The sequence below is a fragment of the Schistocerca gregaria genome, chromosome 4 (genome assembly GCF_023897955.1).
Source record: "Schistocerca gregaria isolate iqSchGreg1 chromosome 4, iqSchGreg1.2, whole genome shotgun sequence".
NCBI classification, from domain to species: Eukaryota; Metazoa; Arthropoda; class Insecta; order Orthoptera; family Acrididae; genus Schistocerca; species Schistocerca gregaria.
In genome coordinates, this window is record NC_064923.1 from 7,770,189 (window position 1) to 7,785,676 (window position 15,488).

A 15,488-nucleotide genomic window follows, 5' to 3' on the forward strand; every position below is an offset into this window, starting at 1 on the left:
GATCTGAAGATTACAGGTTCGAATGCTGTCACGCTTGTGTTTTTCCAGTTCAGAAAAAGAAACATACCGTTTTAATGTAGCAATTGAGCAGTACGAAACCGTCTGAATGTTGCTGTTGACCATTTTTTGCTTGGAGATGCTCTTGAGCTTGAAACATACACAACAAGAACGGTGTTAACTAGCGAAATGGTCGGCAGAGTGCCGACACCGCGAGTTTTGACTGGCACTTGCACATATAAAACAAGGTCGTAAAGTAACTCGTTCGGCTTTTGAGTCACATAAAGTATGTGTGTTAATTTTGACGCCACTAGCTCTGCATGTTGTCATGCAATTTCTTTACCTCTCAGAAATGATTATGACATAAAAGTGAAGTACGTGACGAGTATGACGTTAGGAACACATTAGGCTGCATGGAGAGAAACTGTATGGGACCACCCAACCGAAACGAGTACTGTGTGACGTGCTACCCGGCAGGTATTCACCGCGGTAGCCGGCTAGCTCAGTCGGTAGAGCGTCAGGCTCTTAATCCCAGGGTGGTTGGTTCGAGCCACACGCTGGGCGGAACGGAATTTTGTTCCGCTGCAGATGTAAATTACCGTTTTTCTGATTAACGATATTTAATGGAAATAGCAACTGTTAACTTTGCCTACGTCTCTGTCAGTCTCAAGGAATCTGTATTTGAAGGTGAAGGTGATTTTGTAGACATGTGCGAAAGACATGTTCTGAAATGCAAGTGTTGTTGTTTCGAGAGCACATCGGTTACGTGTCAGATGTGTAGCCAAGCAGTAATGGGTCGCCATAGCTGCAAATATTAGCCGGTAATATGAAGTGTTGTCAGCTGAAGTCTGATGATGCAGACGACCGTAAGGACGAAGTACCCAAGAGTACCGCTAGGCCTCGCCTCTTTAGCTCAGTGGTAGAGCACTGGTCTAATAATCCAGGGGTCGTAAGTTCCATCCTCACAGGAGAAAGATGAATTTTGGAAATCAGTTGCGCGTCGTGGCTGTATAGCAAACAGTATCTGTGATGACGAACAATTAGCAACAGGCGTTTTTTTAAGAATTACTCTCAGATGTGATTAAGGCGAATGGCGCAGATAAAGCATTTGAGAAAGCGGTACAGCAGAAGGTGGGACGAGGCAGTCTGAATTACATTTTACAGATGTATTTCTCACATATCTCAGAGTCTCTCGCGGTCGTCGTCGTCGTCGTCGTCGTCGTCGTCGTCGTCGTCGTCGTCGTCGTCGTCGTCGCCGCCGCCGCTTCTGCAGAAGTAGCAAATGGCCATCGTAGCAAATGCGGCGAGGGACGCCCTGCCTTCGATTCCGAATGCACAAAGTGTGTGGTCTTGTTTCTCAGTCTATATTTGATCGGTCTCATAAGAGGTTGATCGTAACGAATGGGTGGGAAAGAGCAAGGGGCAGCGGCTGTGTAGAACGAAAACACAAATCGTCAGGGGTGTGAGCGTTTCGAGATGAGTCGCATACATGTAAATGTTGCTCGTCAGTGACCATGTGGCCTAATGGATAAGACGTCGGACTTCGGATCTGAAGATTACAGGTTCGAATGCTGTCACCCTTGTGTTTTTCCAGTTCTGAAAAAGAAACATACCGTTTTAATGTAGCAATTGAGCAGTACGAAACCGTCTGAATGTTGCTGTTGACCATTTTTTGCTTGGAGATGCTCTTGAGCTTGAAACACACACAACAAGACCGGTGTTAACTAGCGAAATGGTCGGCAGAGTGCCGACACCGCGAGTTTTGACTGGCACTTGCACATATAAAACAAGGTCGTAAAGTAACTCGTTCGGCTTTTGAGTCACATAAAGTATGTGTGTTACTTTTGACGCCACTAGCTCTGCATGTTGTCATGCAATTTCTTTACCTCTCAGAAAAGATTATGACATAAAAGTGAAGTACGTGACGAGTGAGACGTTAGGAACACATTAGGCTGCATGGAGAGAAACTGTATGGGACCACCCAACCGAAACGAGTACTGTGTGACGTGCTACCCGGCAGGTATTCACCGCGGGAGCCAGCTACCTCAGTCGGTAGAGCGTCAGGCTCTTAATCCCATGGTCGTTGGTTCGAGCCACACGCTGGGCGGAACGGAATTTTGTTCCGCTGCAGATGTAAATTACCGTTTTTCTGATTAACGATATTTAATGGAAATAGAAACTGTTAACTTTGCCTACGTCTCTGTCAGTCGCAAGGAATCTGTATTTGAAGGTGAAGGTGATTTTGTAGACATGTGTGAAAGACATGTTCTGAAATGCAAGTGTTGTTGTTTGGAGAGCACATCGGTTACGTGTCAGATGTGTAGCCAAGCAGTAATGGGTCGCCATAGCTGCAAATATTAGCCTGTAATATGAAGTGTTGTCAGCTGAAGTCTGATTATGCAGACGACCGTAAGGACGAAGTACCCAAGAGTACCGCTAGGCCGCGCCTCTTTAGCTCAGTGGTAGAGCACTGGTCTAATAATCCAGGGGTCGTAAGTTCCATCCTCACAGGAGAAAGCTGAATTTTGGAAATCAGTTGCGCGTCGTGGCTGTATAGCAAACAGTATCTGTGATGACGAACAATTAGCAACAGGCGTTTTTTTAAGAATTACTCTCAGATGTGATTAAGGCGAATGGCGCAGATAAAGCATTTGCCAAAGCGGTACAGCAGAAGGTGGGACGAGGCAGTCTGAATTACATTTTACAGATGTATTTCTCACATATCTCAGAGCCTCTCGCGGTCGTCGTCGTCGTCGTCGTCGTCGTCGTCGTCGTCGTCGTCGCCGCCGCCGTTTCTGCAGAAGTAGCAAATGGCCATCGTAGCAAATGCGGCGAGGGACGCCCTGCCTTCGATTCCGAATGCACAAAGTGTGTGGTCTTGTTTCTCAGTCTATATTTGATCGGTCTCGTAAGAGGTTGAACGTAACGAATGGGTGGGAAAGAGCAAGGGGCAGCGGCTGTGTAGAACGAAAACACAAATCCTCAGGGGTGTGAGCGTTTCGAGATGAGTCGCATATATGTAAATGTTGCTCGTCAGTGACCATGTGGCCTAATGGATAAGACGTCGGACTTCGGATCTGAAGATTACAGGTTCGAATGCTGTCACCCTTGTGTTTTTCCAGTTCTGAAAAAGAAACATACCGTTTTAATGTAGCAATTGAGCAGTACGAAACCGTCTGAATGTTGCTGTTGACCATTTTTTGCTTGGAGATGCTCTTGAGCTTGAAACACACACAACAAGACCGGTGTTAACTAGCGAAATGGTCGGCAGAGTGCCGACACCGCGAGTTTTGACTGGCACTTGCACATATAAAATAAGGTCGTAAAGTAACTCGTTCGGCTTTTGAGTCACATAAAGTATGTGTGTTACTTTTGACGCCACTAGCTCTGCATGTTGTCATGCAATTTCTTTACCTCTCAGAAAAGATTATGACATAAAAGTGAAGTACGTGACGAGTGAGACGTTAGGAACACATTAGGCTGCATGGAGAGAAACTGTATGGGACCACCCAACCGAAACGAGTACTGTGTGACGTGCTACCCGGCAGGTATTCACCGCGGTAGCCGGCTAGCTCAGTCGGTAGAGCGTCAGGCTCTTAATCCCAGGGTGTTTGGTTCGAGCCACACGCTGGGCGGAACGGAATTTTGTTCCGCTGCAGATGTAAATTACCGTTTTTCTGATTAACGATATTTAATGGAAATAGCAACTGTTAACTTTGCCTACGTCTCTGTCAGTCGCAAGGAATCTGTATTTGAAGGTGAAGGTGATTTTGTAGACATGTGCGAAAGACATGTTCTGAAATGCAAGTGTTGTTGTTTCGAGAGCACATCGGTTACGTGTCAGATGTGTAGCCAAGCAGTAATGGGTCGCCATAGCTGCAAATATTAGCCGGTAATATGAAGTGTTGTCAGCTGAAGTCTGATGATGCAGACGACCGTAAGTACGAAGTACCCAAGAGTTCCGCTAGGCCGCGCCTCTTTAGCTCAGTGGTAGAGCACTGGTCTAATAATCCAGGGGTCGTAATTTCCATCCTCACAGGAGAAAGATGAATTTTGGAAATCAGTTGCGCGTCGTGGCTGTATAGCAAACAGTATCTGTGATGACGAACAATTAGCAACAGGCGTTTTTTTAAGAATTACTGTCAGATGTGATTAAGGCGAATGGCGCAGATAAAGCATTTGCCAAAGCGGTACAGCAGAAGGTGGGACGAGGCAGTCTGAATTACATTTTACAGATGTATTTCTCACATATCTCAGGGCCTCTCGCGGTCGTCGTCGTCGTCGTCGTCGTCGTCGTCGTCGCCGCCGCTTCTGCAGAAGTAGCAAATGGCCATCGTAGCAAATGCGGCGAGGGACGCCCTGCCTTCGATTCCGAATGCACAAAGTGTGTGGTCTTGTTTCTCAGTCTATATTTGATCGGTCTCATAAGAGGTTGAACGTAACGAATGGGTGGGAAAGAGCAAGGGGCAGCGGCTGTGTAGAACGAAAACACAAATCCTCAGGGGTGTGAGCGTTTTGAGATGAGTCGCATACATGTAAATGTTGCTCGTCATTGACCATGTGGCCTAATGGATAAGACGTCGGACTTCGGATCTGAACATTACAGGTTCGAATGCTGTCACGCTTGTGTTTTTCCAGTTCTGAAAAAGAAACATACCGTTTTAATGTAGCAATTGAGCAGTACGAAACCGTCTGAATGTTGCTGTTGACCATTTTTTGCTTGGAGATGCTCTTGAGCTTGAAACACACACAACAAGACCGGTGTTAACTAGCGAAATGGTCGGCAGAGTGCCGACACCGCGAGTTTTGACTGGCACTTGCACATATAAAACAAGGTCGTAAAGTAACTCGTTCGGCTTTTGAGTCACATAAAGTATGTGTGTTACTTTTGACGCCACTAGCTCTGCATGTTGTCATGCAATTTCTTTACCTCTCAGAAAAGATTATGACATAAAAGTGAAGTACGTGACGAGTGAGACGTTAGGAACACATTAGGCTGCATGGAGAGAAACTGTATGGGACCACCCAACCGAAACGAGTACTGTGTGACGTGCTACCCGGCAGGTATTCACCGCGGTAGCCGGCTAGCTCAGTCGGTAGAGCGTCAGGCTCTTAATCCCAGGGTGTTTGGTTCGAGCCACACGCTGGGCGGAACGGAATTTTGTTCCGCTGCAGATGTAAATTACCGTTTTTCTGATTAACGATATTTAATGGAAATAGCAACTGTTAACTTTGCCTACGTCTCTGTCAGTCGCAAGGAATCTGTATTTGAAGGTGAAGGTGATTTTGTAGACATGTGCGAAAGACATGTTCTGAAATGCAAGTGATGTTGTTTCGAGAGCACATCGGTTACGTGTCAGATGTGTAGCCAAGCAGTAATGGGTCGCCATAGCTGCAAATATTAGCCGGTAATATGAAGTGTTGTCAGCTGAAGTCTGATTATGCAGACGACCGTAAGGACGAAGTACCCAAGAGTACCGCTAGGCCGCGCCTCTTTAGCTCAGTGGTAGAGCACTGGTCTAATAATCCAGAGGTCGTAAGTTCCATCCTCACAGGAGAAAGATGAATTGTGGAAATCAGTTGCGCGTCGTGGCTGTATAGCAAACAGTATCTGTGATGACGAACAATTAGCAACAGGCGTTTTTTTAAGAATTACTCTCAGATGTGATTAAGGCGAATGGCGCAGATAAAGCATTTGCCAAAGCGGTACAGCAGAAGGTGGGACGAGGCAGTCTGAATTACATTTTACAGATGTATTTCTCACATATCTCAGAGCCTCTCGCGGTCGTCGTCGTCGTCGTCGTCGTCGTCGTCGTCGTCGTCGTCGCCGCCGCCGCTTCTGCAGAAGTAGCAAATGGCCATCGTAGCAAATGCGGCGAGGGACGCCCTGCCTTCGATTCCGAATGCACAAAGTGTGTGGTCTTGTTTCTCAGTCTATATTTGATCGGTCTCGTAAGAGGTTGAACGTAACGAATGGGTGGGAAAGAGCAAGGGGCAGCGGCTGTGTAGAACGAAAACACAAATCCTCAGGGGTGTGAGCGTTTCGAGATGAGTCGCATACATGTAAATGTTGCTCGTCAGTGACCATGTGGCCTAATGGATAAGACGTCGGACTTCGGATCTGAAGATTACAGGTTCGAATGCTGTCACCCTTGTGTTTTTCCAGTTCTGAAAAAGAAACATACCGTTTTAATGTAGCAATTGAGCAGTACGAAACCGTCTGAATGTTGCTGTTGACCATTTTTTGCTTGGAGATGCTCTTGAGCTTGAAACACACACAACAAGACCGGTGTTAACTAGCGAAATGGTCGGCAGAGTGCCGACACCGCGAGTTTTGACTGGCACTTGCACATATAAAACAAGGTCGTAAAGTAACTCGTTCGGCTTTTGAGTCACATAAAGTATGTGTGTTACTTTTGACGCCACTAGCTCTGCATGTTGTCATGCAATTTCTTTACCTCTCAGAAAAGATTATGACATAAAAGTGAAGTACGTGACGAGTGAGACGTTAGGAACACATTAGGCTGCATGGAGAGAAACTGTATGGGACCACCCAACCGAAACGAGTACTGTGTGACGTGCTACCCGGCAGGTATTCACCGCGGTAGCCAGCTACCTCAGTCGGTAGAGCGTCAGGCTCTTAATCCCATGGTCGTTGGTTCGAGCCACACGCTGGGCGGAACGGAATTTTGTTCCGCTGCAGATGTAAATTACCGTTTTTCTGATTAACGATATTTAATGGAAACAGCAACTGTTAACTTTGCCTACGTCTCTGTCAGTCGCAAGGAATCTGTATTTGAAGGTGAAGGTGATTTTGTAGACATGTGTGAAAGACATGTTCTGAAATGCAAGTGTTGTTGTTTGGAGAGCACATCGGTTACGTGTCAGATGTGTAGCCAAGCAGTAATGGGTCGCCATAGCTGCAAATATTAGCCTGTAATATGAAGTGTTGTCAGCTGAAGTCTGATTATGCAGACGACCGTAAGGACGAAGTACCCAAGAGTACCGCTAGGCCGCGCATCTTTAGCTCAGTGGTAGAGCACTGGTCTAATAATCCAGGGGTCGTAAGTTCCATCCTCACAGGAGAAAGCTGAATTTTGGAAATCAGTTGCGCGTCGTGGCTGTATAGCAAACAGTATCTGTGATGACGAACAATTAGCAACAGGCGTTTTTTTAAGAATTACTCTCAGATGTGATTAAGGCGAATGGCGCAGATAAAGCATTTGCCAAATCGGTACAGCAGAAGGTGGGACGAGGCAGTCTGAATTACATTTTACAGATGTATTTCTCACATATCTCAGAGCCTCTCGCGGTCGTCGTCGTCGTCGTCGTCGTCGTCGTCGTCGCCGCCGCCGCTTCTGCAGAAGTAGCAAATGGCCATCGTAGCAAATGCGGCGAGGGACGCCCTGCCTTCGATTCCGAATGCACAAAGTGTGTGGTCTTGTTTCTCAGTCTATATTTGATCGGTCTCGTAAGAGGTTGAACGTAACGAATGGGTGGGAAAGAGCAAGGGGCAGCGGCTGTGTAGAACGAAAACACAAATCCTCAGGGGTGTGAGCGTTTCGAGATGAGTCGCATACATGTAAATGTTGCTCGTCAGTGACCATGTGGCCTAATGGATAAGACGTCGGACTTCGGATCTGAAGATTACAGGTTCGAATGCTGTCACCCTTGTGTTTTTCCAGTTCTGAAAAAGAAACATACCGTTTTAATGTAGCAATTGAGCAGTACGAAACCGTCTGAATGTTGCTGTTGACCATTTTTTGCTTGGAGATGCTCTTGAGCTTGAAACACACACAACAAGACCGGTGTTAACTAGCGAAATGGTCGGCAGAGTGCCGACACCGCGAGTTTTGACTGGCACTTGCACATATAAAACAAGGTCGTAAAGTAACTCGTTCGGCTTTTGAGTCACATAAAGTATGTGTGTTACTTTTGACGCCACTAGCTCTGCATGTTGTCATGCAATTTCTTTACCTCTCAGAAAAGATTATGACATAAAAGTGAAGTACGTGACGAGTGAGACGTTAGGAACACATTAGGCTGCATGGAGAGAAACTGTATGGGACCACCCAACCGAAACGAGTACTGTGTGACGTGCTACCCGGCAGGTATTCACCGCGGTAGCCAGCTACCTCAGTCGGTAGAGCGTCAGGCTCTTAATCCCATGGTCGTTGGTTCGAGCCACACGCTGGGCGGAACGGAATTTTGTTCCGCTGCAGATGTAAATTACCGTTTTTCTGATTAACGATATTTAATGGAAATAGCAACTGTTAACTTTGCCTACGTCTCTGTCAGTCGCAAGGAATCTGTATTTGAAGGTGAAGGTGATTTTGTAGACATGTGTGAAAGACATGTTCTGAAATGCAAGTGTTGTTGTTTGGAGAGCACATCGGTTACGTGTCAGATGTGTAGCCAAGCAGTAATGGGTCGCCATAGCTGCAAATATTAGCCTGTAATATGAAGTGTTGTCAGCTGAAGTCTGATTATGCAGACGACCGTAAGGACGAAGTACCCAAGAGTACCGCTAGGCCGCGCATCTTTAGCTCAGTGGTAGAGCACTGGTCTAATAATCCAGGGGTCGTAAGTTCCATCCTCACAGGAGAAAGCTGAATTTTGGAAATCAGTTGCGCGTCGTGGCTGTATAGCAAACAGTATCTGTGATGACGAACAATTAGCAACAGGCGTTTTTTTAAGAATTACTCTCAGATGTGATTAAGGCGAATGGCGCAGATAAAGCATTTGCCAAAGCGGTACAGCAGAAGGTGGGACGAGGCAGTCTGAATTACATTTTACAGATGTATTTCTCACATATCTCAGAGCCTCTCGCGGTCGTCGTCGTCGTCGTCGTCGTCGTCGTCGTCGTCGTCGTCGTCGTCGCCGCCGCCGCTTCTGCAGAAGTAGCAAATGGCCATCGTAGCAAATGCGGCGAGGGACGCCCTGCCTTCGATTCCGAATGCACAAAGTGTGTGGTCTTGTTTCTCAGTCTATATTTGATCGGTCTCGTAAGAGGTTGAACGTAACGAATGGGTGGGAAAGAGCAAGGGGCAGCGGCTGTGTAGAACGAAAACACAAATCCTCAGGGGTGTGAGCGTTTCGAGATGAGTCGCATACATGTAAATGTTGCTCGTCAGTGACCATGTGGCCTAATGGATAAGACGTCGGACTTCGGATCTGAAGATTACAGGTTCGAATGCTGTCACCCTTGTGTTTTTCCAGTTCTGAAAAAGAAACATACCGTTTTAATGTAGCAATTGAGCAGTACGAAACCGTCTGAATGTTGCTGTTGACCATTTTTTGCTTGGAGATGCTCTTGAGCTTGAAACACACACAACAAGACCGGTGTTAACTAGCGAAATGGTCGGCAGAGTGCCGACACCGCGAGTTTTGACTGGCACTTGCACATATAAAACAAGGTCGAAAAGTAACTCGTTCGGCTTTTGAGTCACATAAAGTATGTGTGTTACTTTTGACGCCACTAGCTCTGCATGTTGTCATGCAATTTCTTTACCTCTCAGAAATGATTATGACATAAAAGTGAAGTACGTGACGAGTGTGACGTTAGGAACACATTAGGCTGCATGGAGAGAAACTGTATGGGACCACCCAACCGAAACGAGTACTGTGTGACGTGCTACCCGGCAGGTATTCACCGCGGTAGCCAGCTACCTCAGTCGGTAGAGCGTCAGGCTCTTAATCCCATGGTCGTTGGTTCGAGCCACACGCTGGGCGGAACGGAATTTTGTTCCGCTGCAGATGTAAATTACCGTTTTTCTGATTAACGATATTTAATGGAAATAGCAACTGTTAACTTTGCCTACGTCTCTGTCAGTCGCAAGGAATCTGTATTTGAAGGTGAAGGTGATTTTGTAGACATGTGTGAAAGACATGTTCTGAAATGCAAGTGTTGTTGTTTCGAGAGCACATCGGTTACGTGTCAGATGTGTAGCCAAGCAGTAATGGGTCGCCATAGCTGCAAATATTAGCCTGTAATATGAAGTGTTGTCAGCTGAAGTCTGATTATGCAGACGACCGTAAGGACGAAGTACCCAAGAGTACCGCTAGGCCGCGCCTCTTTAGCTTTCGGGACTATGCTTTAGGTTTAGAAGTATCTTTGGTTTGGAAATTGGAATAGTTCAGAAGAATAAGTAATTCAGAAATCATGGCAGATGAAGCCGACGCCGACGAAGGCGATTTATGGCGAGCGCAAGGCGGGGCTGAAGGGGAGGAAGGAGGCCCTTAAAATAAAAAAAAAAAAAAAAAAAAGTGGTAGAGCACTGGTCTAATAATCCAGGGGTCGTAAGTTCCATCCTCACAGGAGAAAGCTGAATTTTGGAAATCAGTTGCGCGTCGTGGCTGTATAGCAAACAGTATCTGTGATGACGAACAATTAGCAACAGGCGTTTTTTTAAGAATTACTCTCAGATGTGATTAAGGCGAATGGCGCAGATAAAGCATTTGCCAAAGCGGTACAGCAGAAGGTGGGACGAGGCAGTCTGAATTACATTTTACAGATGTGTTTCTCACATATCTCAGAGCCTCTCGCGGTCGTCGTCGTCGTCGTCGTCGTCGTCGTCGTCGTCGTCGTCGCCGCCGCCGCTTCTGCAGAAGTAGCAAATGGCCATCGTAGCAAATGCGGCGAGGGACGCCCTGCCTTCGATTCCGAATGCACAAAGTGTGTGGTCTTGTTTCTCAGTCTATATTTGATCGGTCTCGTAAGAGGTTGAACGTAACGAATGGGTGGGAAAGAGAAAGGGGCAGCGGCTGTGTAGAACGAAAACACAAATCCTCAGGGGTGTGAGCGTTTTGAGATGAGTCGCATACATGTAAATGTTGCTCGTCATTGACCATGTGGCCTAATGGATAAGACGTCGGACTTCGGATCTGAACATTACAGGTTCGAATGCTGTCACGCTTGTGTTTTTCCAGTTCTGAAAAAGAAACATACCGTTTTAATGTAGCAATTGAGCAGTACGAAACCGTCTGAATGTTGCTGTTGACCATTTTTTGCTTGGAGATGCTCTTGAGCTTGAAACACACACAACAAGACCGGTGTTAACTAGCGAAATGGTCGGCAGAGTGCCGACACCGCGAGTTTTGACTGGCACTTGCACATATAAAACAAGGTCGTAAAGTAACTCGTTCGGCTTTTGAGTCACATAAAGTATGTGTGTTACTTTTGACGCCACTAGCTCTGCATGTTGTCATGCAATTTCTTTACCTCTCAGAAAAGATTATGACATAAAAGTGAAGTACGTGACGAGTGAGACGTTAGGAACACATTAGGCTGCATGGAGAGAAACTGTATGGGACCACCCAACCGAAACGAGTACTGTGTGACGTGCTACCCGGCAGGTATTCACCGCGGTAGCCAGCTACCTCAGTCGGTAGAGCGTCAGGCTCTTAATCCCATGGTCGTTGGTTCGAGCCACACGCTGGGCGGAACGGAATTTTGTTCCGCTGCAGATGTAAATTACCGTTTTTCTGATTAACGATATTTAATGGAAATAGCAACTGTTAACTTTGCCTACGTCTCTGTCAGTCGCAAGGAATCTGTATTTGAAGGTGAAGGTGATTTTGTAGACATGTGTGAAAGACATGTTCTGAAATGCAAGTGTTGTTGTTTGGAGAGCACATCGGTTACGTGTCAGATGTGTAGCCAAGCAGTAATGGGTCGCCATAGCTGCAAATATTAGCCTGTAATATGAAGTGTTGTCAGCTGAAGTCTGATTATGCAGACGACCGTAAGGACGAAGTACCCAAGAGTACCGCTAGGCCGCGCCTCTTTAGCTTTCGGGACTATGCATTAGGTTTAGAAGTATCTTTGGTTTGGAAATTGGAATAGTTCAGAAGAATAAGTAATTCAGAAATCATGGCAGATGAAGCCGACGCCGACGAAGGCGATTTATGGCGAGCGCAAGGCGGGGCTGAAGGGGAGGAAGGAGGCCCTTAAAATAAAAAAAAAAAAAAAAAAAAGTGGTAGAGCACTGGTCTAATAATCCAGGGGTCGTAAGTTCCATCCTCACAGGAGAAAGCTGAATTTTGGAAATCAGTTGCGCGTCGTGGCTGTATAGCAAACAGTATCTGTGATGACGAACAATTAGCAACAGGCGTTTTTTTAAGAATTACTCTCAGATGTGATTAAGGCGAATGGCGCAGATAAAGCATTTGCCAAAGCGGTACAGCAGAAGGTGGGACGAGGCAGTCTGAATTACATTTTACAGATGTATTTCTCACATATCTCAGAGCCTCTCGCGGTCGTCGTCGTCGTCGTCGTCGTCGTCGTCGTCGTCGTCGTCGCCGCCGCCGCTTCTGCAGAAGTAGCAAATGGCCATCGTAGCAAATGCGGCGAGGGACGCCCTGCCTTCGATTCCGAATGCACAAAGTGTGTGGTCTTGTTTCTCAGTCTATATTTGATCGGTCTCGTAAGAGGTTGAACGTAACGAATGGGTGGGAAAGAGCAAGGGGCAGCGGCTGTGTAGAACGAAAACACAAATCCTCAGGGGTGTGAGCGTTTTGAGATGAGTCGCATACATGTAAATGTTGCTTGTCATTGACCATGTGGCCTAATGGATAAGACGTCGGACTTCGGATCTGAACATTACAGGTTCGAATGCTGTCACGCTTGTGTTTTTCCAGTTCTGAAAAAGAAACATACCGTTTTAATGTAGCAATTGAGCAGTACGAAACCGTCTGAATGTTGCTGTTGACCATTTTTTGCTTGGAGATGCTCTTGAGCTTGAAACACACACAACAAGACCGGTGTTAACTAGCGAAATGGTCGGCAGAGTGCCGACACCGCGAGTTTTGACTGGCACTTGCACATATAAAACAAGGTCGTAAAGTAACTCGTTCGGCTTTTGAGTCACATAAAGTATGTGTGTTACTTTTGACGCCACTTGCTCTGCATGTTGTCATGCAATTTCTTTACCTCTCAGAAAAGATTATGACATAAAAGTGAAGTACGTGACGAGTGAGACGTTAGGAACACATTAGGCTGCATGGAGAGAAACTGTATGGGACCACCCAACCGAAACGAGTACTGTGTGACGTGCTACCCGGCAAGTATTCACCGCGGTAGCCAGCTACCTCAGTCGGTAGAGCGTCAGCCTCTTAATCCCATGGTCGTTGGTTCGAGCCACACGCTGGGCGGAACGGAATTTTGTTCCGCTGCAGATGTAAATTACCGTTTTTCTGGTTAACGATATTTAATGGAAATAGCAACTGTTAACTTTGCCTACGTCTCTGTCAGTCGCAAGGAATCTGTATTTGAAGGTGAAGGTGATTTTGTAGACATGTGTGAAAGACATGTTCTGAAATGCAAGTGTTGTTGTTTGGAGAGCACATCGGTTACGTGTCAGATGTGTAGCCAAGCAGTAATGGGTCGCCATAGCTGCAAATATTAGCCTGTAATATGAAGTGTTGTCAGCTGAAGTCTGATTATGCAGACGACCGTAAGGACGAAGTACCCAAGAGTACCGCTAGGCCGCGCCTCTTTAGCTCAGTGGTAGAGCACTGGTCTAATAATCCAGGGGTCGTAAGTTCCATCCTCACAGGAGAAAGCTGAATTTTGGAAATCAGTTGCGCGTCGTGGCTGTATAGCAAACAGTATCTGTGATGACGAACAATTAGCAACAGGCGTTTTTTAAAGAATTACTCTCAGATGTGATTAAGGCGAATGGCGCAGATAAAGCATTTGCCAAAGCGGTACAGCAGAAGGTGGGACGAGGCAGTCTGAATTACATTTTACAGATGTATTTCACACATATCTCAGAGCCTCTCGCGGTCGTCGTCGTCGTCGTCGTCGTCGTCGTCGTCGTCGTCGTCGTCGTCGCCGCCGCCGCTTCTGCAGAAGTAGCAAATGGCCATCGTAGCAAATGCGGCGAGGGACGCCCTGCCTTCGATTCCGAATGCACAAAGTGTGTGGTCTTGTTTCTCAGTCTATATTTGATCGGTCTCGTAAGAGGTTGAACGTAACGAATGGGTGGGAAAGAGTAAGGGGCAGCGGCTGTGTAGAACGAAAACACAAATCCTCAGGGGTGTGAGCGTTTTGAGATGAGTCGCATACATGTAAATGTTGCTCGTCATTGACCATGTGGCCTAATGGATAAGACGTCGGACTTCGGATCTGAACATTACAGGTTCGAATGCTGTCACGCTTGTGTTTTTCCAGTTCTGAAAAAGAAACATACCTTTTTAATGTAGCAATTGAGCAGTACGAAACCGTCTGAATGTTGCTGTTGACCATTTTTTGCTTGGAGATGCTCTTGAGCTTGAAACACACACAACAAGACCGGTGTTAACTAGCGAAATGGTCGGCAGAGTGCCGACACCGCGAGTTTTGACTGGCACTTGCACATATAAAACAAGGTCGTAAAGTAACTCGTTCGGCTTTTGAGTCACATAAAGTATGTGTGTTACTTTTGACGCCACTAGCTCTGCATATTGTCATGCAATTTCTTTACCTCTCAGAAAAGATTATGACATAAAAGTGAAGTACGTGACGAGTGAGACGTTAGGAACACATTAGGCTGCATGGAGAGAAACTGTATGGGACCACCCAACCGAAACGAGTACTGTGTGACGTGCTACCCGGCAGGTATTCACCGCGGTAGCCAGCTACCTCAGTCGGTAGAGCGTCAGGCTCTTAATCCCATGGTCGTTGGTTCGAGCCACACGCTGGGCGGAACGGAATTTTGTTCCGCTGCAGATGTAAATTACCGTTTTTCTGATTAACGATATTTAATGGAAATAGCAACTGTTAACTTTGCCTACGTCTCTGTCAGTCGCAAGGAATCTGTATTTGAAGGTGAAGGTGATTTTGTAGACATGTGTGAAAGACATGTTCTGAAATGCAAGTGTTGTTGTTTCGAGAGCACATCGGTTACGTGTCAGATGTGTAGCCAAGCAGTAATGGGTCGCCATAGCTGCAAATATTAGCCTGTAATATGAAGTGTTGTCAGCTGAAGTCTGATTATGCAGACGACCGTAAGGACGAAGTACCCAAGAGTACCGCTAGGCCGCGCCTCTTTAGCTTTCGGGACTATGCATTAGGTTTAGAAGTATCTTTGGTTTGGAAACTGGAATAGTTCAGAAGAATAAGTAATTCAGAAATCATGGCAGATGAAGCCGACGCCGACGAAGGCTATTTATGGCGAGCGCAAGGCGGGGCTGAAGGGGAGGAAGGAGGCCCTTAAAATAAAAAAAAAAAAAAAAAAAAAAAGTGGTAGAACACTGGTCTAATAATCCAGGGGTCGTAAGTTCCATCCTCACAGGAGAAAGCTGAATTTTGGAAATCAGTTGCGCGTCGTGGCTGTATAGCAAACAGTATCTGTGATGACGAACAATTAGCAACAGGCGTTTTTTTAAGAATTACTCTCAGATGTGATTAAGGCGAATGGCGCAGATAAAGCATTTGCCAAAGCGGTACAGCAGAAGGTGGGACGAGGCAGTCTGAATTACATTTTACAGATGTATTTCTCACATATCTC

The 15,488-nt window shown here is 46.3% G+C and overlaps 1 non-coding gene across 1 annotated transcript; it reads left to right on the forward strand.

The window, feature by feature from the left end:
* The first annotated feature begins 5,486 nt into the window (after positions 1-5,486).
* Positions 5,487-5,558, forward strand: Trnai-aau (transfer RNA isoleucine (anticodon AAU)). Its single transcript has one exon. It is a non-coding gene; the product is annotated as a tRNA-Ile (tRNA).
* The last annotated feature ends 9,930 nt before the right edge of the window (positions 5,559-15,488 follow it).